The sequence below is a fragment of the Triturus cristatus genome, chromosome 8 (assembly GCF_964204655.1).
Source record: "Triturus cristatus chromosome 8, aTriCri1.1, whole genome shotgun sequence".
Taxonomy (NCBI): Eukaryota; Metazoa; Chordata; class Amphibia; order Caudata; family Salamandridae; genus Triturus; species Triturus cristatus.
In genome coordinates this window covers 55,843,899-55,871,477 of record NC_140591.1, presented here as the reverse complement: position 1 = coordinate 55,871,477, position 27,579 = coordinate 55,843,899, and the positions used below count along the sequence as shown (strand labels likewise).

The 27,579-nt window shown below is 37.5% G+C and overlaps 12 non-coding genes across 12 annotated transcripts; all 12 read right to left on the bottom strand.

The window, feature by feature from the left end:
- Positions 1-883: 883 nt before the first annotated feature.
- Positions 884-956, bottom strand: TRNAF-GAA (transfer RNA phenylalanine (anticodon GAA)). Its single transcript has one exon. It is a non-coding gene; the product is annotated as a tRNA-Phe (tRNA).
- A 1,648-nt stretch (positions 957-2,604) lies between these two features.
- Positions 2,605-2,677, bottom strand: TRNAF-GAA (transfer RNA phenylalanine (anticodon GAA)). Its single transcript has one exon. It is a non-coding gene; the product is annotated as a tRNA-Phe (tRNA).
- Positions 2,678-4,326: 1,649 nt separating this feature from the next.
- Positions 4,327-4,399, bottom strand: TRNAF-GAA (transfer RNA phenylalanine (anticodon GAA)). Its single transcript has one exon. It is a non-coding gene; the product is annotated as a tRNA-Phe (tRNA).
- Positions 4,400-8,965: 4,566 nt separating this feature from the next.
- On the bottom strand, positions 8,966-9,038 carry TRNAF-GAA (transfer RNA phenylalanine (anticodon GAA)). The gene has a single exon. It is a non-coding gene; the product is annotated as a tRNA-Phe (tRNA).
- Positions 9,039-13,051: 4,013 nt separating this feature from the next.
- Positions 13,052-13,124, bottom strand: TRNAF-GAA (transfer RNA phenylalanine (anticodon GAA)). The gene has a single exon. It is a non-coding gene; the product is annotated as a tRNA-Phe (tRNA).
- A 1,675-nt stretch (positions 13,125-14,799) lies between these two features.
- On the bottom strand, positions 14,800-14,872 carry TRNAF-GAA (transfer RNA phenylalanine (anticodon GAA)). The gene has a single exon. It is a non-coding gene; the product is annotated as a tRNA-Phe (tRNA).
- Positions 14,873-16,520: 1,648 nt separating this feature from the next.
- On the bottom strand, positions 16,521-16,593 carry TRNAF-GAA (transfer RNA phenylalanine (anticodon GAA)). The gene has a single exon. It is a non-coding gene; the product is annotated as a tRNA-Phe (tRNA).
- Positions 16,594-18,242: 1,649 nt separating this feature from the next.
- TRNAF-GAA (transfer RNA phenylalanine (anticodon GAA)) lies at positions 18,243-18,315 on the bottom strand. Its single transcript has one exon. It is a non-coding gene; the product is annotated as a tRNA-Phe (tRNA).
- A 2,832-nt stretch (positions 18,316-21,147) lies between these two features.
- On the bottom strand, positions 21,148-21,220 carry TRNAF-GAA (transfer RNA phenylalanine (anticodon GAA)). Its single transcript has one exon. It is a non-coding gene; the product is annotated as a tRNA-Phe (tRNA).
- A 2,843-nt stretch (positions 21,221-24,063) lies between these two features.
- TRNAF-GAA (transfer RNA phenylalanine (anticodon GAA)) lies at positions 24,064-24,136 on the bottom strand. Its single transcript has one exon. It is a non-coding gene; the product is annotated as a tRNA-Phe (tRNA).
- A 1,648-nt stretch (positions 24,137-25,784) lies between these two features.
- TRNAF-GAA (transfer RNA phenylalanine (anticodon GAA)) lies at positions 25,785-25,857 on the bottom strand. Its single transcript has one exon. It is a non-coding gene; the product is annotated as a tRNA-Phe (tRNA).
- A 1,649-nt stretch (positions 25,858-27,506) lies between these two features.
- Positions 27,507-27,579, bottom strand: TRNAF-GAA (transfer RNA phenylalanine (anticodon GAA)). Its single transcript has one exon. It is a non-coding gene; the product is annotated as a tRNA-Phe (tRNA).

Sequence of the window (27,579 nt, the reverse complement as noted above, 5' to 3'; positions counted from 1 at the left end):
GGCGAGGGTAGGCAAACTAGGTCATCTGACTACTAACAGTTTTGTATAAGGGGAACTCGAGGCTGATGCAGGCAAAGCTTTACTTTCAATTAAAGGAAGAATTGGCAAATAAAGCAGGTAAAGTTGAATACAAGAGAGGTGGAAGCAAGTTTGACAGAAAGACAGAATGTAAAAAATATGTTGAAATGGTTGTCTTATCGATCAGCTTGATAAAAGGTTTTGATCATTATAAACAACGTCAATATGAGTTGACTCCAAATAGCATTTGTGGCATGCAAAGCAGAAGTTCAAAATGTGCCTAAACCCGGGATTGAACCAGGGACCTTTAGATCTTCAGTCTACTGCTCTCCCAACTGAGCTATTTCATCCAGCTGGCAATTTTGGCTTTCTGTTGTATTTTTTATAATTGTTAAAGATAAATGCAGAACCTGGTCACTCTATCTGCATGTGCAGTTATGTGTTAAATTGTCCAGTATTATTCAGTAGCTAAATTGGTCTGATGGGTGAATTTCCTTTTTAGGAGCCAAGTTAGTTAGATGATGTTTGTAAACTATGAATGGACTTATACTCAGAAACACAGACCTATATGGCGAGGGTCGGCAAGCTAGGTCATCTGACTACTAACAGTTTTGTATAAGGGGAACTGGAGGCTGATGCAGGCAAAGCTTTACTTTCAATTAAAGGAAGAATTGGGAAATAAAGGAGGCAAAGTTGAATACAAGAGAGGTGGAAGCAAGTTTGAAAGAAAGACAGAAAGTAAATAATATGTCGAATTAATTGTATTGTCGATTATCTTGATAAAAGGTTTTGATCATTATAAACAAAGTCAATATGAGTTGACTCAAAATAGTCTTTGTGGCATGCAAAGCAGAAGTTCAAAATGTGCCGAAACCCGGGATCGAACCAGGGACCTTTAGATCTTCAGTCTAACACTCTCCCAACTGAGCTATTTCGGCCTGCCAGCAGCTATAGTATTCAGCCTCTTTTTTTGAACAATCCCAGAACAGAGATGCAGAACCTGGATTTTCAATCTGAGGTTAGAGCTGTGTTTTAATGTGTCCTGCATTGTCCAGCAGCTAACTGGTGAAATGGGTGAGTAGCGTTTTTGGGATAAATGTTAGGTCGTTTTTCTTTTAAAACTCTGAGTGGACCAGCACTGTATTACACAGACTTATGTCGCCTGAGTAGGTAAGCTATGTCATCTCAATACTGACAACTTTGTTCAAGGAGAAGTGAAAGCTGATGCAGACAAGAGTTTACTTTGAAAAAAGTATAAAATGGGATAAATTGGTCATCAAAGTTGATGGCAAGAGAGGTGGAAGCAAGTTTAGAAGGAGGACAGAAAGACAACTTTTTGTTGAAGTTATCATGTTGTTGATCAGTTGATAAAATATTTTGAGAAATAAAGAAAAAAAAAATAGAGCTGATTTCAAGAAATATTTTGCAAGAATGTAGGATCCCCTCGCACTGTGCTGAAAGTCAGGATTGAATAAGGTACCTTAAGCTCTTCAGTCTAACGATCTCCCAACTGAGATATTTCAGCCAACAAGTCCCTGTGGCCTCCTGATGTATTATTAATAATTGTAGACGATACATACAGAACCTGGTCATTCTATTTTCGTTTATAGTTATGTGTTAAAGTGTCCAGTATCATTCAGCAGGTAACTTGGTCTGATGAGTGAATATCCTTTTTAGGGGACAAGGTAGGTAGAATTTTTTTTTCTAAACTTTGAATTGACTTATACTCTGAAACACAGACCTATATGGCCAGGGTGTACAAGCTATGTCATCTGACTACTGACAGTTTTGTATAAGGGGAATTGGAGGCTGATGCAGGCAAAGCTTTACTTTAAAATAAAGCAAGAAGTTGCAAATAAATGAGGCATAGTTGAATACAAGAGAGGTGGAAGCAAGTTTGAAAGGAAGACAGAAAGTAAATAATATGTTGAATTGGTTGTGTTGTTGATCAGATTGATAAAAGGTTTTGATAAAGAAGAGCGTTGATTTAACTCCAAACAGCTTTTGTGACATGAAAAGCAGAAGTTGAAATTGTGCCGAAACCCGGGATTGAATCAGGGACCTTTAGATCTTCAGTCTAACGCTCTCCCAACTGAGCTATTTTTATAATTGTTAAAGATAAATGCAGAACCTGGTCACTCTATCTGCATGTGCAGTTATGTGTTAAATTGTCCAGTATTATTCAGTAGCTAAATTGGTCTGATGGGTGAATTTCCTTTTTAGGAGCCAAGTTAGTTAGATGATGTTTGTAAACTATGAATGGACTTATACTCAGAAACACAGACCTATATGGCGAGGGTCGGCAAGCTAGGTCATCTGACTACTAACAGTTTTGTATAAGGGGAACTGGAGGCTGATGCAGGCAAAGCTTTACTTTCAATTAAAGGAAGAATTGGGAAATAAAGGAGGCAAAGTTGAATACAAGAGAGGTGGAAGCAAGTTTGAAAGAAAGACAGAAAGTAAATAATATGTTGAATTAATTGTATTGTCGATTATCTTGATAAAAGGTTTTGATCATTATAAACAAAGTCAATATGAGTTGACTCAAAATAGTCTTTGTGGCATGCAAAGCAGAAGTTCAAAATGTGCCGAAACCCGGGATCGAACCAGGGCCCTTTAGATCTTCAGTCTAACACTCTCCCAACTGAGCTATTTCGGCCTGCCGGCAGCTATAGTATTCAGCCTCTTTTTTTGAACAATCCCAGAACAGAGATGCAGAACCTGGATTTTCAATCTGAGGTTAGAGCTGTGTTTTAATGTGTCCTGCATTGTCCAGCAGCTAACTGGTGAAATGGGTGAGTAGCGTTTTTGGGATAAATGTTAGGTCGTTTTTCTTTTAAAACTCTGAGTGGACCAGCACTGTATTACACAGACGTATGTCGCCTGAGTAGGTAAGCTATGTCATCTCAATACTGACAACTTTGTTCAAGGAGAAGTGAAAGCTGATGCAGACAAGAGTTTACTTTGAAAAAAGTATAAAATGGGATAAATTCGTCATCAAAGTTGATGGCAAGAGAGGTGGAAGCAAGTTTAGAAGGAGGACAGAAAGACAACTTTTTGTTGAAGTTATCATGTTGTTGATCAGTTGATAAAATATTTTGAGAAATAAAGAAAAAAAAAATAGAGCTGATTTCAAGAAATATTTTGCAAGAGTGTAGGATCCCCTCGCACTGTGCTGAAAGTCAGGATTGAATCAGGTACCTTAAGCTCTTCAGTCTAACGATCTCCCAACTGAGATATTTCAGCCAACAAGTCCCTGTGGCCTCCTGATGTATTATTAATAATTGTAGACGATACATACAGAACCTGGTCATTCTATTTTCGTTTATAGTTATGTGTTAAAGTGTCCAGTATCATTCAGCAGGTAACTTGGTCTGATGAGTGAATATCCTTTTTAGGGGACAAGGTAGGTAGAATTTTTTTTTCTAAACTTTGAATTGACTTATACTCTGAAACACAGACCTATATGGCCAGGGTGTACAAGCTATGTCATCTGACTACTGACAGTTTTGTATAAGGGGAATTGGAGGCTGATGCAGGCAAAGCTTTACTTTAAAATAAAGCAAGAAGTTGCAAATAAATGAGGCATAGTTGAATACAAGAGAGGTGGAAGCAAGTTTGAAAGGAAGACAGAAAGTAAATAATATGTTGAATTGATTGTGTTGTTGATCAGATTGATAAAAGGTTTTGATGAAGAAGAGCGTTGATTTAACTCCAAACAGCTTTTGTGACATGAAAAGCAGAAGTTGAAATTGTGCCGAAACCCGGGATTGAATCAGGGACCTTTAGATCTTCAGTCTAACGCTCTCCCAACTGAGCTATTTTTTATAATTGTTAAAGATAAATGCAGAACCTGGTCACTCTATCTGCATGTGCAGTTATGTGTTAAATTGTCCAGTATTATTCAGTAGCTAAATTGGTCTGATGGGTGAATTTCCTTTTTAGGAGCCAAGTTAGTTAGATGATGTTTGTAAACTATGAATGGACTTATACTCAGAAACACAGACCTATATGGCGAGGGTCGGCAAGCTAGGTCATCTGACTACTAACAGTTTTGTATAAGGGGAACTGGAGGCTGATGCAGGCAAAGCTTTACTTTCAATTGAAGGAAGAATTGGGAAATAAAGGAGGCAAAGTTGAATACAAGAGAGGTGGAAGCAAGTTTGAAAGAAAGACAGAAAGTAAATAATATGTTGAATTAATTGTATTGTCGATTATCTTGATAAAAGGTGTTGATCATTATAAACAAAGTCAATATGAGTTGACTCAAAATAGTCTTTGTGGCATGCAAAGCAGAAGTTCAAAATCTGCCGAAACCCGGGATCGAACCAGGGACCTTTAGATCTTCAGTCTAACACTCTCCCAACTGAGCTATTTCGGCCTGCCAGCAGCTATAGTATTCAGCCTCTTTTTTTGAACAATCCCAGAACAGAGATGCAGAACCTGGATTTTCAATCTGAGGTTAGAGCTGTGTTTTAATGTGTCCTGCATTGTCCAGCAGCTAACTGGTGAAATGGGTGAGTAGCGTTTTTGGGATAAATGTTAGGTCGTTTTTCTTTTAAAACTCTGAGTGGACCAGCACTGTATTACACAGACGTATGTCGCCTGAGTAGGTAAGCTATGTCATCTCAATACTGACAACTTTGTTCAAGGAGAAGTGAAAGCTGATGCAGACAAGAGTTTACTTTGAAAAAAGTATAAAATGGGATAAATTCGTCATCAAAGTTGATGGCAAGAGAGGTGGAAGCAAGTTTAGAAGGAGGACAGAAAGACAACTTTTTGTTGAAGTTATCATGTTGTTGATCAGTTGATAAAATATTTTGAGAAATAAAGAAAAAAAAAATAGAGCTGATTTCAAGAAATATTTTGCAAGAATGTAGGATCCCCTCGCACTGTGCTGAAAGTCAGGATTGAATCAGGTACCTTAAGCTCTTCAGTCTAACGATCTCCCAACTGAGATATTTCAGCCAACAAGTCCCTGTGGCCTCCTGATGTATTATTAATAATTGTAGACGATACATACAGAACCTGGTCATTCTATTTTCGTTTATAGTTATGTGTTAAAGTGTCCAGTATCATTCAGCAGGTAACTTGGTCTGATGAGTGAATATCCTTTTTAGGGGACAAGGTAGGTAGAATTTTTTTTTCTAAACTTTGAATTGACTTATACTCTGAAACACAGACCTATATGGCCAGGGTGTACAAGCTATGTCATCTGACTACTGACAGTTTTGTATAAGGGGAATTGGAGGCTGATGCAGGCAAAGCTTTACTTTAAAATAAAGCAAGAAGTTGCAAATAAATGAGGCATAGTTGAATACAAGAGAGGTGGAAGCAAGTTTGAAAAGAAGACAGAAAGTAAATAATATGTTGAATTGATTGTGTTGTTGATCAGATTGATAAAAGGTTTTGATAAAGAAGAGCGTTGATTTAACTCCAAACAGCTTTTGAGACATGAAAAGCAGAGGTTGAAATTGTGCCAAAACCCAGGATTGAACCAGGGACCTTTAGATCTTCAGTCTAACGCTCTCCCAACTGAGCTATTTCCGCCTGCTGCTAGCTTGGGTCTTCATCCTTTCTTTTAAACTTCCCAAGAAAATAGATGCTCAACCTCATGCTAGAGCTATGTTTTAAGATGTCCTGTATCATTCATCAGTTAACGGGTGCAATAGGTAAATAGCATTTTTCGGATCCAGGTTAGGTAGCTTTTTTTTTTACTCTGAATGGACTAGCACCATATTACACAGAGGTATTTTGCCTGAGTAGGTAAGCTATGTCATCTGAATACTGAAATCTGTGTTCAAGGAGAAGTGGAAGCTGATGCAGACAAGAGTTTACTTTACAAAAAAGCATGAAATAGGAAACATTTGTAGTCGAAGCTGAATGCAAGAGAGGTGGAAGCAAATTTAGAAGGAGGACAGAAAGACAATTCTATGTTGAATTGATCATGTTGTCGATCAGTTGATCAAATATTTTGATAAATAAAGAAAGAAAAACTTGAGCTGATACCAAGAAATATTTTGTGAGAAGCAAGAAACCTCTCAGACTTTTCCGAAACCCAGCATTGCACAAGGGACTTTTAGATTTTCAATCTAACACTCTCCCAACTGAGCTATTTCATCCAGCTGGCCATTTTGGCTTTCTGTTGTATTTTTGATAATTGTTAAAGATAAATGCAGACCCTGGTCATTCTATCTGCATGTGCAGTTATGTGTTAAATTGTCCAATATTATTCAGCAGCTAAATTGGTCTGATGGGTAAATTTCCTTTTTAGGAGCCAAGTTAGTTAGAAGATGTTTGTAAACTATGAATGGACTTATACTCAGACACACAGACCTATATGGCGAGGGTAGGCAAACTAGGTCATCTGACTACTAACAGTTTTGTATAAGGGGAACTCGAGGCTGATGCAGGCAAAGCTTTACTTTCAATTAAAGGAAGAATTGGCAAATAAAGCAGGTAAAGTTGAATACAAGAGAGGTGGAAGCAAGTTTGACAGAAAGACAGAATGTAAAAAATATGTTGAAATGGTTGTCTTATCGATCAGCTTGATAAAAGGTTTTGATCATTATAAACAACGTCAATATGAGTTGACTCCAAATAGCATTTGTGGCATGCAAAGCAGAAGTTCAAAATGTGCCTAAACCCGGGATTGAACCAGGGACCTTTAGATCTTCAGTCTACTGCTCTCCCAACTGAGCTATTTCATCCAGCTGGCAATTTTGGCTTTCTGTTGTATTTTTTATAATTGTTAAAGATAAATGCAGAACCTGGTCACTCTATCTGCATGTGCAGTTATGTGTTAAATTGTCCAGTATTATTCAGTAGCTAAATTGGTCTGATGGGTGAATTTCCTTTTTAGGAGCCAAGTTAGTTAGATGATGTTTGTAAACTATGAATGGACTTATACTCAGAAACACAGACCTATATGGCGAGGGTCGGCAAGCTAGGTCATCTGACTACTAACAGTTTTGTATAAGGGGAACTGGAGGCTGATGCAGGCAAAGCTTTACTTTCAATTAAAGGAAGAATTGGGAAATAAAGGAGGCAAAGTTGAATACAAGAGAGGTGGAAGCAAGTTTGAAAGAAAGACAGAAAGTAAATAATATGTTGAATTAATTGTATTGTCGATTATCTTGATAAAAGGTTTTGATCATTATAAACAAAGTCAATATGAGTTGACTCAAAATAGTCTTTGTGGCATGCAAAGCAGAAGTTCAAAATGTGCCAAAACCCGGGATCGAACCAGGGACCTTTAGATCTTCAGTCTGACACTCTCCCAACTGAGCTATTTCGGCCTGCCAGCAGCTATAGTATTCAGCCTCTTTTTTTGAACAATCCCAGAACAGAGATGCAGAACCTGGATTTTCAATCTGAGGTTAGAGCTGTGTTTTAATGTGTCCTGCATTGTCCAGCAGCTAACTGGTGAAATGGGTGAGTAGCGTTTTTGGGATAAATGTTAGGTCGTTTTTCTTTTAAAACTCTGAGTGGACCAGCACTGTATTACACAGACGTATGTCGCCTGAGTAGGTAAGCTATGTCATCTCAATACTGACAACTTTGTTCAAGGAGAAGTGAAAGCTGATGCAGACAAGAGTTTACTTTGAAAAAAGTATAAAATGGGATAAATTCGTCATCAAAGTTGATGGCAAGAGAGGTGGAAGCAAGTTTAGAAGGAGGACAGAAAGACAACTTTTTGTTGAAGTTATCATGTTGTTGATCAGTTGATAAAATATTTTGAGAAATAAAGAAAAAAAAAATAGAGCTGATTTCAAGAAATATTTTGCAAGAATGTAGGATCCCCTCGCACTGTGCTGAAAGTCAGGATTGAATCAGGTACCTTAAGCTCTTCAGTCTAACGATCTCCCAACTGAGATATTTCAGCCAACAAGTCCCTGTGGCCTCCTGATGTATTATTAATAATTGTAGACGATACATACAGAACCTGGTCATTCTATTTTCGTTTATAGTTATGTGTTAAAGTGTCCAGTATCATTCAGCAGGTAACTTGGTCTGATGAGTGAATATCCTTTTTAGGGGACAAGGTAGGTAGAATTTTTTTTTCTAAACTTTGAATTGACTTATACTTTGAAACACAGACCTATATGGCCAGGGTGTACAAGCTATGTCATCTGACTACTGACAGTTTTGTATAAGGGGAATTGGAGGCTGATGCAGGCAAAGCTTTACTTTAAAATAAAGCAAGAAGTTGCAAATAAATGAGGCATAGTTGAATACAAGAGAGGTGGAAGCAAGTTTGAAAGGAAGACAGAAAGTAAATAATATGTTGAATTGGTTGTGTTGTTGATCAGATTGATAAAAGGTTTTGATAAAGAAGAGCGTTGATTTAACTCCAAACAGCTTTTGTGACATGAAAAGCAGAAGTTGAAATTGTGCCGAAACCCGGGATTGAATCAGGGACCTTTAGATCTTCAGTCTAACGCTCTCCCAACTGAGCTATTTTTTATAATTGTTAAAGCTAAATGCAGAACCTGGTCACTCTATCTGCATGTGCAGTTATGTGTTAAATTGTCCAGTATTATTCAGTAGCTAAATTGGTCTGATGGGTGAATTTCCTTTTTAGGAGCCAAGTTAGTTAGATGATGTTTGTAAACTATGAATGGACTTATACTCAGAAACACAGACCTATATGGCGAGGGTCGGCAAGCTAGGTCATCTGACTACTAACAGTTTTGTATAAGGGGAACTGGAGGCTGATGCAGGCAAAGCTTTACTTTCAATTAAAGGAAGAATTGGGAAATAAAGGAGGCAAAGTTGAATACAAGAGAGGTGGAAGCAAGTTTGAAAGAAAGACAGAAAGTAAATAATATGTTGAATTAATTGTATTGTCGATTATCTTGATAAAAGGTTTTGATCATTATAAACAAAGTCAATATGAGTTGACTCAAAATAGTCTTTGTGGCATGCAAAGCAGAAGTTCAAAATGTGCCGAAACCCGGGATCGAACCAGGGACCTTTAGATCTTCAGTCTAACACTCTCCCAACTGAGCTATTTCGGCCTGCCAGCAGCTATAGTATTCAGCCTCTTTTTTTGAACAATCCCAGAACAGAGATGCAGAACCTGGATTTTCAATCTGAGGTTAGAGCTGTGTTTTAATGTGTCCTGCATTGTCCAGCAGCTAACTGGTGAAATGGGTGAGTAGCGTTTTTGGGATAAATGTTAGGTCGTTTTTCTTTTAAAACTCTGAGTGGACCAGCACTGTATTACACAGACGTATGTCGCCTGAGTAGGTAAGCTATGTCATCTCAATACTGACAACTTTGTTCAAGGAGAAGTGAAAGCTGATGCAGACAAGAGTTTACTTTGAAAAAAGTATAAAATGGGATAAATTCGTCATCAAAGTTGATGGCAAGAGAGGTGGAAGCAAGTTTAGAAGGAGGACAGAAAGACAACTTTTTGTTGAAGTTATCATATTGTTGATCAGTTGATAAAATATTTTGAGAAATAAAGAAAAAAAAAAAAAAGCTGATTTCAAGAAATATTTTGCAAGAATGTAGGATCCCCTCGCACTGTGCTGAAAGTCAGGATTGAATCAGGTACCTTAAGCTCTTCAGTCTAACGATCTCCCAACTGAGATATTTCAGCCAACAAGTCCCTGTGGCCTCCTGATGTATTATTAATAATTGTAGACGATACATACAGAACCTGGTCATTCTATTTTCGTTTATAGTTATGTGTTAAAGTGTCCAGTATCATTCAGCAGGTAACTTGGTCTGATGAGTGAATATCCTTTTTAGGGGACAAGGTAGGTAGAATTTTTTTTTCTAAACTTTGAATTGACTTATACTCTGAAACACAGACCTATATGGCCAGGGTGTACAAGCTATGTCATCTGACTACTGACAGTTTTGTATAAGGGGAATTGGAGGCTGATGCAGGCAAAGCTTTACTTTAAAATAAAGCAAGAAGTTGCAAATAAATGAGGCATAGTTGAATACAAGAGAGGTGGAAGCAAGTTTGAAAAGAAGACAGAAAGTAAATAATATGTTGAATTGATTGTGTTGTTGATCAGATTGATAAAAGGTTTTGATAAAGAAGAGCGTTGATTTAACTCCAAACAGCTTTTGAGACATGAAAAGCAGAGGTTGAAATTGTGCCAAAACCCGGGATTGAACCAGGGACCTTTAGATCTTCAGTCTAACGCTCTCCCAACTGAGCTATTTCCGCCTGCTGCTAGTTTGGGTCTTCATCCTTTCTTTTAAACTTCCCAAGAAAATAGATGCTCAACCTCATGCTAGAGCTATGTTTTAAGATGTCCTGTATCATTCATCAGTTAACGGGTGCAATAGGTAAATAGCATTTTTCGGATCCAGGTTAGGTAGCTTTTTTTTTTACTCTGAATGGACTAGCACCATATTACACAGAGGTATTTGGCCTGAGTAGGTAAGCTACGTCATCTGAATACTGAAATCTGTGTTCAAGGAGAAGTGGAAGCTGATGCAGACAAGAGTTTACTTTACAAAAAAGCATGAAATAGGAAACATTTGTAGTCGAAGCTGAATGCAAGAGAGGTGGAAGCAAATTTAGAAGGAGGACAGAAAGACAATTCTATGTTGAATTGATCATGTTGTCGATCAGTTGATCAAATATTTTGATAAATAAAGAAAGAAAAACTTGAGCTGATACCAAGAAATATTTTGTGAGAAGCAAGAAACCTCTCAGACTTTTCCGAAACCCAGCATTGAACAAGGGACTTTTAGATTTTCAATCTAACACTCTCCCAACTGAGCTATTTCATCCAGCTGGCCATTTTGGCTTTCTGTTGTATTTTTGATAATTGTTAAAGATAAATGCAGACCCTGGTCATTCTATCTGCATGTGCAGTTATGTGTTAAATTGTCCAATATTATTCAGCAGCTAAATTGGTCTGATGGGTGAATTTCCTTTTTAGGAGCCAAGTTAGTTAGAAGATGTTTGTAAACTATGAATGGACTTATACTCAGACACACAGACCTATATGGCGAGGGTAGGCAAACTAGGTCATCTGACTACTAACAGTTTTGTATAAGGGGAACTCGAGGCTGATGCAGGCAAAGCTTTACTTTCAATTAAAGGAAGAATTGGCAAATAAAGCAGGTAAAGTTGAATACAAGAGAGGTGGAAGCAAGTTTGACAGAAAGACAGAATGTAAAAAATATGTTGAAATGGTTGTCTTATCGATCAGCTTGATAAAAGGTTTTGATCATTATAATCTACGTCAATATGAGTTGACTCCAAATAGCATTTGTGGCATGCAAAGCAGAAGTTCAAAATGTGCCTAAACCCGGGATTGAACCAGGGACCTTTAGATCTTCAGTCTACTGCTCTCCCAACTGAGCTATTTCATCCAGCTGGCAATTTTGGCTTTCTGTTGTATTTTTTATAATTGTTAAAGATAAATGCAGAACCTGGTCACTCTATCTGCATGTGCAGTTATGTGTTAAATTGTCCAGTATTATTCAGTAGCTAAATTGGTCTGATTGGTGAATTTCCTTTTTAGGAGCCAAGTTAGTTAGATGATGTTTGTAAACTATGAATGGACTTATACTCAGAAACACAGACCTATATGGCGAGGGTCGGCAAGCTAGGTCATCTGACTACTAACAGTTTTGTATAAGGGGAACTGGAGGCTGATGCAGGCAAAGCTTTACTTTCAATTAAAGGAAGAATTGGGAAATAAAGGAGGCAAAGTTGAATACAAGAGAGGTGGAAGCAAGTTTGAAAGAAAGACAGAAAGTAAATAATATGTTGAATTAATTGTATTGTCGATTATCTTGATAAAAGGTTTTGATCATTATAAACAAAGTCAATATGAGTTGACTCAAAATAGTCTTTGTGGCATGCAAAGCAGAAGTTCAAAATGTGCCGAAACCCGGGATCGAACCAGGGACCTTTAGATCTTCTGTCTAACACTCTCCCAACTGAGCTATTTCGGCCTGCCAGCAGCTATAGTATTCAGCCTCTTTTTTTGAACAATCCCAGAACAGAGATGCAGAACCTGGATTTTCAATCTGAGGTTAGAGCTGTGTTTTAATGTGTCCTGCATTGTTCAGCAGCTAACTGGTGAAATGGGTGAGTAGTGTTTTTGGGATAAATGTTAGGTCGTTTTTCTTTTAAAACTCTGAGTGGACCAGCACTGTATTACACAGACGTATGTCGCCTGAGTAGGTAAGCTATGTCATCTCAATACTGACAACTTTGTTCAAGGAGAAGTGAAAGCTGATGCAGACAAGAGTTTACTTTGAAAAAAGTATAAAATGGGATAAATTCGTCATCAAAGCTGATGGCAAGAGAGGTGGAAGCAAGTTTAGAAGGAGGACAGAAAGACAACTTTTTGTTGAAGTTATCATGTTGTTGATCAGTTGATAAAATATTTTGAGAAATAAAGAAAAAAAAACTAGAGCTGATTTCAAGAAATATTTTGCAAGAATGTAGGTTCCCCTCGCACTGTGCTGAAAGTCAGGATTGAATCAGGTACCTTAAGCTCTTCAGTCTAACGATCTCCCAACTGAGATATTTCAGCCAACAAGTCCCTGTGGCCTCCTGATGTATTATTAATAATTGTAGACGATACATACAGAACCTGGTCATTCTATTTTCGTTTATAGTTATGTGTTAAAGTGTCCAGTATCATTCAGCAGGTAACTTGGTCTGATGAGTGAATATCCTTTTTAGGGGACAATGTAGGTAGAATTTTTTTTTCTAAACTCTGAATTGACTTATACTCTGAAACACAGACCTATATGGCCAGGGTGTACAAGCTATGTCATCTGACTACTGACAGTTTTGTATAAGGGGAATTAGAGGCTGATGCAGGCAAAGCTTTACTTTAAAATAAAGCAAGAAGTTTCAAATAAATGAGGCATAGTTGAATACAAGAGAGGTCGAAGCAAGTTTGAAAAGAAGACAGAAAGTAAATAATATGTTGAATTGATTGTGTTGTTGATCAGATTGATAAAAGGTTTTGATAAAGAAGAGCGTTGATTTAACTCCAAACAGCTTTTGAGACATGAAAATCAGAGGTTGAAATTGTGCCGAAACCCGGGATTGAACCAGGGACCTTTAGATCTTCAGTCTAACGCTCTCCCAACTGAGCTATTTCGGCCTGCATGTAGTTTGGGTCTTCATCCTTTCTTTTAAACTTCCCAAGAAAATAGTTGCTCAACCTCATGCTAGAGCTATGTTTTAAGATGTCCTGTATCATTCATCAGTTAACGGGTGCAATAGGTAAATAGCATTTTTCGGATCCAGGTTAGGTAGCTTTTTTTTTTACTCTGAATGGACTAGCACCATATTACACAGAGGTATTTGGCCTGAGTAGGTAAGCTATGTCATCTGAATACTGAAATCTGTGTTCAAGGAGAAGTGGAAGCTGATGCAGACAAGAGTTTACTTTACAAAAAATCATGAAATAGGAAACATTTGTAGTCGAAGCTGAATGCAAGAGAGGTGGAAGCAAATTTAGAAGGAGGACAGAAAGACAATTCTATGTTGAATTGATCATGTTGTCGATCAGTTGATCAAATATTTTGATAAATAAAGAAAGAAAAACTTGAGCTGATACCAAGAAATATTTTGTGAGAAGCAAGAAACCTCTCAGACTTTTCCAAAACCCAGCATTGAACAAGGGACTTTTAGATTTTCAATCTAACACTCTCCCAACTGAGCTATTTCATCCAGCTGGCCATTTTGGCTTTCTGTTGTATTTTTGATAATTGTTAAAGATAAATGCAGACCCTGGTCATTCTATCTGCATGTGCAGTTATGTGTTAAATTGTCCAATATTATTCAGCAGCTAAATTGGTCTGATGGGTGAATTTCCTTTTTAGGAGCCAAGTTAGTTAGAAGATGTTTGTAAACTATGAATGGACTTATACTCAGACACACAGACCTATATGGCGAGGGTAGGCAAACTAGGTCATCTGACTACTAACAGTTTTGTATAAGGGGAACTCGAGGCTGATGCAGGCAAAGCTTTACTTTCAATTAAAGGAAGAATTGGCAAATAAAGCAGGTAAAGTTGAATACAAGAGAGGTGGAAGCAAGTTTGACAGAAAGACAGAATGTAAAAAATATGTTGAAATGGTTGTCTTATCGATCAGCTTGATAAAAGGTTTTGATCATTATAAACAACGTCAATATGAGTTGACTCCAAATAGCATTTGTGGCATGCAAAGCAGAAGTTCAAAATGTGCCTAAACCCGGGATTGAACCAGGGACCTTTAGATCTTCAGTCTACTGCTCTCCCAACTGAGCTATTTCATCCAGCTGGCAATTTTGGCTTTCTGTTGTATTTTTTATAATTGTTAAAGATAAATGCAGAACCTGGTCACTCTATCTGCATGTGCAGTTATGTGTTAAATTGTCCAGTATTATTCAGTAGCTAAATTGGTCTGATGGGTGAATTTCCTTTTTAGGAGCCAAGTTAGTTAGATGATGTTTGTAAACTATGAATGGACTTATACTCAGAAACACAGACCTATATGGCGAGGGTCGGCAAGCTAGGTCATCTGACTACTAACAGTTTTGTATAAGGGGAACTGGAGGCTGATGCAGGCAAAGCTTTACTTTCAATTAAAGGAAGAATTGGGAAATAAAGGAGGCAAAGTTGAATACAAGAGAGGTGGAAGCAAGTTTGAAAGAAAGACAGAAAGTAAATAATATGTCGAATTAATTGTATTGTCGATTATCTTGATAAAAGGTTTTGATCATTATAAACAAAGTCAATATGAGTTGACTCAAAATAGTCTTTGTGGCATGCAAAGCAGAAGTTCAAAATGTGCCGAAACCCGGGATCGAACCAGGGACCTTTAGATCTTCAGTCTAACACTCTCCCAACTGAGCTATTTCGGCCTGCCAGCAGCTATAGTATTCAGCCTCTTTTTTTGAACAATCCCAGAACAGAGATGCAGAACCTGGATTTTCAATCTGAGGTTAGAGCTGTGTTTTAATGTGTCCTGCATTGTCCAGCAGCTAACTGGTGAAATGGGTGAGTAGCGTTTTTGGGATAAATGTTAGGTCGTTTTTCTTTTAAAACTCTGAGTGGACCAGCACTGTATTACACAGACTTATGTCGCCTGAGTAGGTAAGCTATGTCATCTCAATACTGACAACTTTGTTCAAGGAGAAGTGAAAGCTGATGCAGACAAGAGTTTACTTTGAAAAAAGTATAAAATGGGATAAATTCGTCATCAAAGTTGATGGCAAGAGAGGTGGAAGCAAGTTTAGAAGGAGGACAGAAAGACAACTTTTTGTTGAAGTTATCATGTTGTTGATCAGTTGATAAAATATTTTGAGAAATAAAGAAAAAAAAAATAGAGCTGATTTCAAGAAATATTTTGCAAGAATGTAGGATCCCCTCGCACTGTGCTGAAAGTCAGGATTGAATCAGGTACCTTAAGCTCTTCAGTCTAACGATCTCCCAACTGAGATATTTCAGCCAACAAGTCCCTGTGGCCTCCTGATGTATTATTAATAATTGTAGACGATACATACAGAACCTGGTCATTCTATTTTCGTTTATAGTTATGTGTTAAAGTGTCCAGTATCATTCAGCAGGTAACTTGGTCTGATGAGTGAATATCCTTTTTAGGGGACAAGGTAGGTAGAATTTTTTTTTCTAAACTTTGAATTGACTTATACTCTGAAACACAGACCTATATGGCCAGGGTGTACAAGCTATGTCATCTGACTACTGACAGTTTTGTATAAGGGGAATTGGAGGCTGATGCAGGCAAAGCTTTACTTTAAAATAAAGCAAGAAGTTGCAAATAAATGAGGCATAGTTGAATACAAGAGAGGTGGAAGCAAGTTTGAAAGGAAGACAGAAAGTAAATAATATGTTGAATTGGTTGTGTTGTTGATCAGATTGATAAAAGGTTTTGATAAAGAAGAGCGTTGATTTAACTCCAAACAGCTTTTGTGACATGAAAAGCAGAAGTTGAAATTGTGCCGAAACCCGGGATTGAATCAGGGACCTTTAGATCTTCAGTCTAACGCTCTCCCAACTGAGCTATTTTTATAATTGTTAAAGATAAATGCAGAACCTGGTCACTCTATCTGCATGTGCAGTTATGTGTTAAATTGTCCAGTATTATTCAGTAGCTAAATTGGTCTGATGGGTGAATTTCCTTTTTAGGAGCCAAGTTAGTTAGATGATGTTTGTAAACTATGAATGGACTTATACTCAGAAACACAGACCTATATGGCGAGGGTCGGCAAGCTAGGTCATCTGACTACTAACAGTTTTGTATAAGAGGAACTGGAGGCTGATGCAGGCAAAGCTTTACTTTCAATTAAAGGAAGAATTGGGAAATAAAGGAGGCAAAGTTGAATACAAGAGAGGTGGAAGCAAGTTTGAAAGAAAGACAGAAAGTAAATAATATGTTGAATTAATTGTATTGTCGATTATCTTGATAAAAGGTTTTGATCATTATAAACAAAGTCAATATGAGTTGACTCAAAATAGTCTTTGTGGCATGCAAAGCAGAAGTTCAAAATGTGCCGAAACCCGGGATCGAACCAGGGCCCTTTAGATCTTCAGTCTAACACTCTCCCAACTGAGCTATTTCGGCCTGCCAGCAGCTATAGTATTCAGCCTCTTTTTTTGAACAATCCCAGAACAGAGATGCAGAACCTGGATTTTCAATCTGAGGTTAGAGCTGTGTTTTAATGTGTCCTGCATTGTCCAGCAGCTAACTGGTGAAATGGGTGAGTAGCGTTTTTGGGATAAATGTTAGGTCGTTTTTCTTTTAAAACTCTGAGTGGACCAGCACTGTATTACACAGACGTATGTCGCCTGAGTAGGTAAGCTATGTCATCTCAATACTGACAACTTTGTTCAAGGAGAAGTGAAAGCTGATGCAGACAAGAGTTTACTTTGAAAAAAGTATAAAATGGGATAAATTCGTCATCAAAGTTGATGGCAAGAGAGGTGGAAGCAAGTTTAGAAGGAGGACAGAAAGACAACTTTTTGTTGAAGTTATCATGTTGTTGATCAGTTGATAAAATATTTTGAGAAATAAAGAAAAAAAAAATAGAGCTGATTTCAAGAAATATTTTGCAAGAGTGTAGGATCCCCTCGCACTGTGCTCAAAGTCAGGATTGAATCAGGTACCTTAAGCTCTTCAGTCTAACGATCTCCCAACTGAGATATTTCAGCCAACAAGTCCCTGTGGCCTCCTGATGTATTATTAATAATTGTAGACGATACATACAGAACCTGGTCATTCTATTTTCGTTTATAGTTATGTGTTAAAGTGTCCAGTATCATTCAGCAGGTAACTTGGTCTGATGAGTGAATATCCTTTTTAGGGGACAAGGTAGGTAGAATTTTTTTTTCTAAACTTTGAATTGACTTATACTCTGAAACACAGACCTATATGGCCAGGGTGTACAAGCTATGTCATCTGACTACTGACAGTTTTGTATAAGGGGAATTGGAGGCTGATGCAGGCAAAGCTTTACTTTAAAATAAAGCAAGAAGTTGCAAATAAATGAGGCATAGTTGAATACAAGAGAGGTGGAAGCAAGTTTGAAAGGAAGACAGAAAGTAAATAATATGTTGAATTGATTGTGTTGTTGATCAGATTGATAAAAGGTTTTGATAAAGAAGAGCGTTGATTTAACTCCAAACAGCTTTTGTGACATGAAAAGCAGAAGTTGAAATTGTGCCGAAACCCGGGATTGAATCAGGGACCTTTAGATCTTCAGTCTAACGCTCTCCCAACTGAGCTATTTTTTATAATTGTTAAAGATAAATGCAGAACCTGGTCACTCTATCTGCATGTGCAGTTATGTGTTAAATTGTCCAGTATTATTCAGTAGCTAAATTGGTCTGATGGGTGAATTTCCTTTTTAGGAGCCAAGTTAGTTAGATGATGTTTGTAAACTATGAATGGACTTATACTCAGAAACACAGACCTATATGGCGAGGGTCGGCAAGCTAGGTCATCTGACTACTAACAGTTTTGTATAAGGGGAACTGGAGGCTGATGCAGGCAAAGCTTTACTTTCAATTGAAGGAAGAATTGGGAAATAAAGGAGTCAAAGTTGAATACAAGAGAGGTGGAAGCAAGTTTGAAAGAAAGACAGAAAGTAAATAATATGTTGAATTAATTGTATTGTCGATTATCTTGATAAAAGGTGTTGATCATTATAAACAAAGTCAATATGAGTTGACTCAAAATAGTCTTTGTGGCATGCAAAGCAGAAGTTCAAAATCTGCCGAAACCCGGGATCGAACCAGGGACCTTTAGATCTTCAGTCTAACACTCTCCCAACTGAGCTATTTCGGCCTGCCAGCAGCTATAGTATTCAGCCTCTTTTTTTGAACAATCCCAGAACAGAGATGCAGAACCTGGATTTTCAATCTGAGGTTAGAGCTGTGTTTTAATGTGTCCTGCATTGTCCAGCAGCTAACTGGTGAAATGGGTGAGTAGCGTTTTTGGGATAAATGTTAGGTCGTTTTTCTTTTAAAACTCTGAGTGGACCAGCACTGTATTACACAGACGTATGTCGCCTGAGTAGGTAAGCTATGTCATCTCAATACTGACAACTTTGTTCAAGGAGAAGTGAAAGCTGATGCAGACAAGAGTTTACTTTGAAAAAAGTATAAAATGGGATAAATTCGTCATCAAAGTTGATGGCAAGAGAGGTGGAAGCAAGTTTAGAAGGAGGACAGAAAGACAACTTTTTGTTGAAGTTATCATGTTGTTGATCAGTTGATAAAATATTTTGAGAAATAAAGAAAAAAAAATAGAGCTGATTTCAAGAAATATTTTGCAAGAATGTAGGATCCCCTCGCACTGTGCTGAAAGTCAGGATTGAATCAGGTACCTTAAGCTCTTCAGTCTAACGATCTCCCAACTGAGATATTTCAGCCAACAAGTCCCTGTGGCCTCCTGATGTATTATTAATAATTGTAGACGATACATACAGAACCTGGTCATTCTATTTTCGTTTATAGTTATGTGTTAAAGTGTCCAGTATCATTCAGCAGGTAACTTGGTCTGATGAGTGAATATCCTTTTTAGGGGACAAGGTAGGTAGAATTTTTTTTTCTAAACTTTGAATTGACTTATACTCTGAAACACAGACCTATATGGCCAGGGTGTACAAGCTATGTCATCTGACTACTGACAGTTTTGTATAAGGGGAATTGGAGGCTGATGCAGGCAAAGCTTTACTTTAAAATAAAGCAAGAAGTTTCAAAAAAATGAGGCATAGTTGAATACAAGAGAGGTGGAAGCAAGTTTGAAAAGAAGACAGAAAGTAAATAATATGTTGAATTGATTGTGTTGTTGATCAGATTGATAAAAGGTTTTGATAAAGAAGAGCGTTGATTTAACTCCAAACAGCTTTTGAGACATGAAAAGCAGAGGTTGAAATTGTGCCAAAACCCAGGATTGAACCAGGGACCTTTAGATCTTCAGTCTAACGCTCTCCCAACTGAGCTATTTCTGCCTGCTGCTAGTTTGGGTCTTCATCCTTTCTTTTAAACTTCCCAAGAAAATAGATGCTCAACCTCATGCTAGAGCTATGTTTTAAGATGTCCTGTATCATTCATCAGTTAACGGGTGCATTAGGTAAATAGCATTTTTCGGATCCAGGTTAGGTAGCTTTTTTTTTTACTCTGAATGGACTAGCACCATATTACACAGAGGTATTTGGCCTGAGTAGGTAAGCTATGTCATCTGAATACTGAAATCTGTGTTCAAGGAGAAGTGGAAGCTGATGCAGACAAGAGTTTACTTTACAAAAAAGCATGAAATAGGAAACATTTGTAGTCGAAGCTGAATGCAAGAGAGGTGGAAGCAAATTTAGAAGGAGGACAGAAAGACAATTCTATGTTGAATTGATCATGTTGTCGATCAGTTGATCAAATATTTTGATAAATAAAGAAAGAAAAACTTGAGCTGATACCAAGAAATATTTTGTGAGAAGCAAGAAACCTCTCAGACTTTTCCGAAACCCAGCATTGAACAAGGGACTTTTAGATTTTCAATCTAACACTCTCCCAACTGAGCTATTTCATCCAGCTGGCCATTTTGGCTTTCTGTTGTATTTTTGATAATTGTTAAAGATAAATGCAGACCCTGGTCATTCTATCTGCATGTGCAGTTATGTGTTAAATTGTCCAATATTATTCAGCAGCTAAATTGGTCTGATGGGTAAATTTCCTTTTTAGGAGCCAAGTTAGTTAGAAGATGTTTGTAAACTATGAATGGACTTATACTCAGACACACAGACCTATATGGCGAGGGTAGGCAAACTAGGTCATCTGACTACTAACAGTTTTGTATAAGGGGAACTCGAGGCTGATGCAGGCAAAGCTTTACTTTCAATTAAAGGAAGAATTGGCAAATAAAGCAGGTAAAGTTGAATACAAGAGAGGTGGAAGCAAGTTTGACAGAAAGACAGAATGTAAAAAATATGTTGAAATGGTTGTCTTATCGATCAGCTTGATAAAAGGTTTTGATCATTATAAACAACGTCAATATGAGTTGACTCCAAATAGCATTTGTGGCATGCAAAGCAGAAGTTCAAAATGTGCCTAAACCCAGGATTGAACCAGGGACCTTTAGATCTTCAGTCTACTGCTCTCCCAACTGAGCTATTTCATCCAGCTGGCAATTTTGGCTTTCTGTTGTATTTTTTATAATTGTTAAAGATAAATGCAGAACCTGGTCACTCTATCTGCATGTGCAGTTATGTGTTAAATTGTCCAGTATTATTCAGTAGCTAAATTGGTCTGATGGGTGAATTTCCTTTTTAGGAGCCAAGTTAGTTAGATGATGTTTGTAAACTATGAATGGACTTATACTCAGAAACACAGACCTATATGGCGAGGGTCGGCAAGCTAGGTCATCTGACTACTAACAGTTTTGTATAAGAGGAACTGGAGGCTGATGCAGGCAAAGCTTTACTTTCAATTAAAGGAAGAATTGGGAAATAAAGGAGGCAAAGTTGAATACAAGAGAGGTGGAAGGAAAGACAGAAAGTAAATAATATGTTGAATTAATTGTATTGTCGATTATCTTGATAAAAGGTTTTGATCATTATAAACAAAGTCAATATGAGTTGACTCAAAATAGTCTTTGTGGCATGCAAAGCAGAAGTTCAAAATGTGCCAAAACCCGGGATCGAACCAGGGACCTTTAGATCTTCAGTCTAACACTCTCCCAACTGAGCTATTTCGGCCTGCCAGCAGCTATAGTATTCAGCCTCTTTTTTTGAACAATCCCAGAACAGAGATGCAGAACCTGGATTTTCAATCTGAGGTTAGAGCTGTGTTTTAATGTGTCCTGCATTGTCCAGCAGCTAACTGGTGAAATGGGTGAGTAGCGTTTTTGGGATAAATGTTAGGTCGTTTTTCTTTTAAAACTCTGAGTGGACCAGCACTGTATTACACAGACGTATGTCGCCTGAGTAGGTAAGCTATGTCATCTCAATACTGACAACTTTGTTCAAGGAGAAGTGAAAGCTGATGCAGACAAGAGTTTACTTTGAAAAAAGTATAAAATGGGATAAATTCGTCATCAAAGTTGATGGCAAGAGAGGTGGAAGCAAGTTTAGAAGGAGGACAGAAAGACAACTTTTTGTTGAAGTTATCATATTGTTGATCAGTTGATAAAATATTTTGAGAAATAAAGAAAAAAAAAAAAAGCTGATTTCAAGAAATATTTTGCAAGAATGTAGGATCCCCTCGCACTGTGCTGAAAGTCAGGATTGAATCAGGTACCTTAAGCTCTTCAGTCTAACGATCTCCCAACTGAGATATTTCAGCCAACAAGTCCCTGTGGCCTCCTGATGTATTATTAATAATTGTAGACGATACATACAGAACCTGGTCATTCTATTTTCGTTTATAGTTATGTGTTAAAGTGTCCAGTATCATTCAGCAGGTAACTTGGTCTGATGAGTGAATATCCTTTTTAGGGGACAAGGTAGGTAGAATTTTTTTTTCTAAACTTTGAATTGACTTATACTCTGAAACACAGACCTATATGGCCAGGGTGTACAAGCTATGTCATCTGGCTACTGACAGTTTTGTATAAGGGGAATTGGAGGCTGATGCAGGCAAAGCTTTACTTTAAAATAAAGCAAGAAGTTGCAAATAAATGAGGCATAGTTGAATACAAGAGAGGTGGAAGCAAGTTTGAAAAGAAGACAGAAAGTAAATAATATGTTGAATTGATTGTGTTGTTGATCAGATTGATAAAAGGTTTTGATAAAGAAGAGCGTTGATTTAACTCCAAACAGCTTTTGAGACATGAAAAGCAGAGGTTGAAATTGTGCCAAAACCCGGGATTGAACCAGGGACCTTTAGATCTTCAGTCTAACGCTCTCCCAACTGAGCTATTTCCGCCTGCTGCTAGTTTGGGTCTTCATCCTTTCTTTTAAACTTCCCAAGAAAATAGATGCTCAACCTCATGCTAGAGCTATGTTTTAAGATGTCCTGTATCATTCATCAGTTAACGGGTGCAATAGGTAAATAGCATTTTTCGGATCCAGGTTAGGTAGCTTTTTTTTTTACTCTGAATGGACTAGCACCATATTACACAGAGGTATTTGGCCTGAGTAGGTAAGCTACGTCATCTGAATACTGAAATCTGTGTTCAAGGAGAAGTGGAAGCTGATGCAGACAAGAGTTTACTTTACAAAAAAGCATGAAATAGGAAACATTTGTAGTCGAAGCTGAATGCAAGAGAGGTGGAAGCAAATTTAGAAGGAGGACAGAAAGACAATTCTATGTTGAATTGATCATGTTGTCGATCAGTTGATCAAATATTTTGATAAATAAAGAAAGAAAAACTTGAGCTGATACCAAGAAATATTTTGTGAGAAGCAAGAAACCTCTCAGACTTTTCCGAAACCCAGCATTGAACAAGGGACTTTTAGATTTTCAATCTAACACTCTCCCAACTGAGCTATTTCATCCAGCTGGCCATTTTGGCTTTCTGTTGTATTTTTGATAATTGTTAAAGATAAATGCAGACCCTGGTCATTCTATCTGCATGTGCAGTTATGTGTTAAATTGTCCAATATTATTCAGCAGCTAAATTGGTCTGATGGGTGAATTTCCTTTTTAGGAGCCAAGTTAGTTAGAAGATGTTTGTAAACTATGAATGGACTTATACTCAGACACACAGACCTATATGGCGAGGGTAGGCAAACTAGGTCATCTGACTACTAACAGTTTTGTATAAGGGGAACTCGAGGCTGATGCAGGCAAAGCTTTACTTTCAATTAAAGGAAGAATTGGCAAATAAAGCAGGTAAAGTTGAATACAAGAGAGGTGGAAGCAAGTTTGACAGAAAGACAGAATGTAAAAAATATGTTGAAATGGTTGTCTTATCGATCAGCTTGATAAAAGGTTTTGATCATTATAAACAACGTCAATATGAGTTGACTCCAAATAGCATTTGTGGCATGCAAAGCAGAAGTTCAAAATGTGCCTAAACCCGGGATTGAACCAGGGACCTTTAGATCTTCAGTCTACTGCTCTCCCAACTGAGCTATTTCATCCAGCTGGCAATTTTGGCTTTCTGTTGTATTTTTTATAATTGTTAAAGATAAATGCAGAACCTGGTCACTCTATCTGCATGTGCAGTTATGTGTTAAATTGTCCAGTATTATTCAGTAGCTAAATTGGTCTGATGGGTGAATTTCCTTTTTAGGAGCCAAGTTAGTTAGATGATGTTTGTAAACTATGAATGGACTTATACTCAGAAACACAGACCTATATGGCGAGGGTCGGCAAGCTAGGTCATCTGACTACTAACAGTTTTGTATAAGGGGAACTGGAGGCTGATGCAGGCAAAGCTTTACTTTCAATTAAAGGAAGAATTGGGAAATAAAGGAGGCAAAGTTGAATACAAGAGAGGTGGAAGCAAGTTTGAAAGAAAGACAGAAAGTAAATAATATGTCGAATTAATTGTATTGTCGATTATCTTGATAAAAGGTTTTGATCATTATAAACAAAGTCAATATGAGTTGACTCAAAATAGTCTTTGTGGCATGCAAAGCAGAAGTTCAAAATGTGCCGAAACCCGGGATCGAACCAGGGACCTTTAGATCTTCAGTCTAACACTCTCCCAACTGAGCTATTTCGGCCTGCCAGCAGCTATAGTATTCAGCCTCTTTTTTTGAACAATCCCAGAACAGAGATGCAGAACCTGGATTTTCAATCTGAGGTTAGAGCTGTGTTTTAATGTGTCCTGCATTGTCCAGCAGCTAACTGGTGAAATGGGTGAGTAGCGTTTTTGGGATAAATGTTAGGTCGTTTTTCTTTTAAAACTCTGAGTGGACCAGCACTGTATTACACAGACTTATGTCGCCTGAGTAGGTAAGCTATGTCATCTCAATACTGACAACTTTGTTCAAGGAGAAGTGAAAGCTGATGCAGACAAGAGTTTACTTTGAAAAAAGTATAAAATGGGATAAATTGGTCATCAAAGTTGATGGCAAGAGAGGTGGAAGCAAGTTTAGAAGGAGGACAGAAAGACAACTTTTTGTTGAAGTTATCATGTTGTTGATCAGTTGATAAAATATTTTGAGAAATAAAGAAAAAAAAAATAGAGCTGATTTCAAGAAATATTTTGCAAGAATGTAGGATCCCCTCGCACTGTGCTGAAAGTCAGGATTGAATAAGGTACCTTAAGCTCTTCAGTCTAACGATCTCCCAACTGAGATATTTCAGCCAACAAGTCCCTGTGGCCTCCTGATGTATTATTAATAATTGTAGACGATACATACAGAACCTGGTCATTCTATTTTCGTTTATAGTTATGTGTTAAAGTGTCCAGTATCATTCAGCAGGTAACTTGGTCTGATGAGTGAATATCCTTTTTAGGGGACAAGGTAGGTAGAATTTTTTTTTCTAAACTTTGAATTGACTTATACTCTGAAACACAGACCTATATGGCCAGGGTGTACAAGCTATGTCATCTGACTACTGACAGTTTTGTATAAGGGGAATTGGAGGCTGATGCAGGCAAAGCTTTACTTTAAAATAAAGCAAGAAGTTGCAAATAAATGAGGCATAGTTGAATACAAGAGAGGTGGAAGCAAGTTTGAAAGGAAGACAGAAAGTAAATAATATGTTGAATTGGTTGTGTTGTTGATCAGATTGATAAAAGGTTTTGATAAAGAAGAGCGTTGATTTAACTCCAAACAGCTTTTGTGACATGAAAAGCAGAAGTTGAAATTGTGCCGAAACCCGGGATTGAATCAGGGACCTTTAGATCTTCAGTCTAACGCTCTCCCAACTGAGCTATTTTTATAATTGTTAAAGATAAATGCAGAACCTGGTCACTCTATCTGCATGTGCAGTTATGTGTTAAATTGTCCAGTATTATTCAGTAGCTAAATTGGTCTGATGGGTGAATTTCCTTTTTAGGAGCCAAGTTAGTTAGATGATGTTTGTAAACTATGAATGGACTTATACTCAGAAACACAGACCTATATGGCGAGGGTCGGCAAGCTAGGTCATCTGACTACTAACAGTTTTGTATAAGAGGAACTGGAGGCTGATGCAGGCAAAGCTTTACTTTCAATTAAAGGAAGAATTGGGAAATAAAGGAGGCAAAGTTGAATACAAGAGAGGTGGAAGCAAGTTTGAAAGAAAGACAGAAAGTAAATAATATGTTGAATTAATTGTATTGTCGATTATCTTGATAAAAGGTTTTGATCATTATAAACAAAGTCAATATGAGTTGACTCAAAATAGTCTTTGTGGCATGCAAAGCAGAAGTTCAAAATGTGCCGAAACCCGGGATCGAACCAGGGCCCTTTAGATCTTCAGTCTAACACTCTCCCAACTGAGCTATTTCGGCCTGCCGGCAGCTATAGTATTCAGCCTCTTTTTTTGAACAATCCCAGAACAGAGATGCAGAACCTGGATTTTCAATCTGAGGTTAGAGCTGTGTTTTAATGTGTCCTGCATTGTCCAGCAGCTAACTGGTGAAATGGGTGAGTAGCGTTTTTGGGATAAATGTTAGGTCGTTTTTCTTTTAAAACTCTGAGTGGACCAGCACTGTATTACACAGACGTATGTCGCCTGAGTAGGTAAGCTATGTCATCTCAATACTGACAACTTTGTTCAAGGAGAAGTGAAAGCTGATGCAGACAAGAGTTTACTTTGAAAAAAGTATAAAATGGGATAAATTCGTCATCAAAGTTGATGGCAAGAGAGGTGGAAGCAAGTTTAGAAGGAGGACAGAAAGACAACTTTTTGTTGAAGTTATCATGTTGTTGATCAGTTGATAAAATATTTTGAGAAATAAAGAAAAAAAAAATAGAGCTGATTTCAAGAAATATTTTGCAAGAGTGTAGGATCCCCTCGCACTGTGCTGAAAGTCAGGATTGAATCAGGTACCTTAAGCTCTTCAGTCTAACGATCTCCCAACTGAGATATTTCAGCCAACAAGTCCCTGTGGCCTCCTGATGTATTATTAATAATTGTAGACGATACATACAGAACCTGGTCATTCTATTTTCGTTTATAGTTATGTGTTAAAGTGTCCAGTATCATTCAGCAGGTAACTTGGTCTGATGAGTGAATATCCTTTTTAGGGGACAAGGTAGGTAGAATTTTTTTTTCTAAACTTTGAATTGACTTATACTCTGAAACACAGACCTATATGGCCAGGGTGTACAAGCTATGTCATCTGACTACTGACAGTTTTGTATAAGGGGAATTGGAGGCTGATGCAGGCAAAGCTTTACTTTAAAATAAAGCAAGAAGTTGCAAATAAATGAGGCATAGTTGAATACAAGAGAGGTGGAAGCAAGTTTGAAAGGAAGACAGAAAGTAAATAATATGTTGAATTGATTGTGTTGTTGATCAGATTGATAAAAGGTTTTGATGAAGAAGAGCGTTGATTTAACTCCAAACAGCTTTTGTGACATGAAAAGCAGAAGTTGAAATTGTGCCGAAACCCGGGATTGAATCAGGGACCTTTAGATCTTCAGTCTAACGCTCTCCCAACTGAGCTATTTTTTATAATTGTTAAAGATAAATGCAGAACCTGGTCACTCTATCTGCATGTGCAGTTATGTGTTAAATTGTCCAGTATTATTCAGTAGCTAAATTGGTCTGATGGGTGAATTTCCTTTTTAGGAGCCAAGTTAGTTAGATGATGTTTGTAAACTATGAATGGACTTATACTCAGAAACACAGACCTATATGGCGAGGGTCGGCAAGCTAGGTCATCTGACTACTAACAGTTTTGTATAAGGGGAACTGGAGGCTGATGCAGGCAAAGCTTTACTTTCAATTGAAGGAAGAATTGGGAAATAAAGGAGGCAAAGTTGAATACAAGAGAGGTGGAAGCAAGTTTGAAAGAAAGACAGAAAGTAAATAATATGTTGAATTAATTGTATTGTCGATTATCTTGATAAAAGGTGTTGATCATTATAAACAAAGTCAATATGAGTTGACTCAAAATAGTCTTTGTGGCATGCAAAGCAGAAGTTCAAAATCTGCCGAAACCCGGGATCGAACCAGGGACCTTTAGATCTTCAGTCTAACACTCTCCCAACTGAGCTATTTCGGC